Source organism: Capsicum annuum, unplaced genomic scaffold (assembly GCF_002878395.1).
Source record: "Capsicum annuum cultivar UCD-10X-F1 unplaced genomic scaffold, UCD10Xv1.1 ctg36059, whole genome shotgun sequence".
NCBI classification, from domain to species: Eukaryota; Viridiplantae; Streptophyta; class Magnoliopsida; order Solanales; family Solanaceae; genus Capsicum; species Capsicum annuum.
This window is the reverse complement of record NW_025843022.1, coordinates 1-1,183: the sequence shown is the minus strand read 5'-3', so window position 1 is coordinate 1,183 and position 1,183 is coordinate 1. Positions and strand designations below refer to the sequence as shown.

The following is a 1,183-nucleotide window of genomic DNA, read 5'->3' as shown; positions in this document are numbered from 1 at the left end:
TATAAATAATTCACCTTATTTATGATGTTAACAACTTTAAGGATATTTAAGTCATTTTAACAACAAAAAAATGCTTAACATCACTTGTTTACTAAACGCATCAACAACTTTTTTTCAGTTTCAGCACTTCTATCCAAACACTTATTTGTTTAATTTATAAACACTTATTTTAAATTTTTAATCACTTAAGCTAAAAAATTATTTTTTAATCTTATCCAAACGGGCTCAATGTCATGGAGAGATATAGGAAAAAAATATTCGTATAGAGAAGCTTGAACTCTCAATTTCATCTACTAAATATCATCATGCTCTTGTTTTTCCTCGGATTGATAACTGGCTTGACATTGCTCTTCAGAATGGTATAAAAGATCTAGTATGTAAGGTTTCTGTCCCTTCGTACCCCTTTCCTTTTTTCAAAATTCTTGGCAAAATCTTTAAGAAAATTGGTTTTGGACGGCTGTGATTTAACGAATCTTTTATTATCTACTAATACTAGTCAATTGGTGAATTCTCATTCTTTGAGGAAGCTTTCTCTATATAATGTTTGTTTAGACGACAACAAGCTTCAGATGTTGGTTAATTGTTGTTCCAAAATTGTCGATTTAACAATTACGGAATGTCGTTTATTGACAACGATTGAGCTGGGGAATCTTCAAAACATCAACTCAATTTATATTTCAACAAGTTTTAATGCTCAGAACTCGAGTGTTAGAATCCAATCACCAACTCTAAAACGCTTGACATATTTTATAAATATTCTGATAGAGAGCGTTCCATTTGATATTATTGAATGTCAGAATCTGAAATCTTTAGAACTATCACGTATGGAAGTATCTGAAGGGTTTCTCCAAAATCTTATTTCGACATCCCAAGTCCTTGAGAGATTGAAATTAGAACAAGTTCGTGGAGAGTTGAGAGAAAGATTTAACATTTGTGCGAGTCAATCCCGGAAGGTTTTGGAGATTCAATATTGTAAAAACATAGGGGAAATTGATGTTTTAAATTTGGTATCGTTTGATTATGTTGGAATTGAAATTCATGAGGTTAAAATTGTAAGAGATTCTGGTCAATTAGGGGTCGTTTGGTTGGAAAACAAGTTATACTGGGATTGGTTATGTTGGGATTAGTTATATTGAAATTAATTGTCCTGAGATAAGTTATTCTGGTATTATTTTGTAGTGAT

General features: G+C 31.1%; 1 pseudogene; it reads left to right on the top strand.

Annotated features, from left to right (window-relative positions):
- Positions 1 to 233: 233 nt before the first annotated feature.
- LOC124891475 lies at positions 234 to 1,084 on the top strand (annotated as a pseudogene).
- Positions 1,085 to 1,183: the final 99 nt, after the last annotated feature.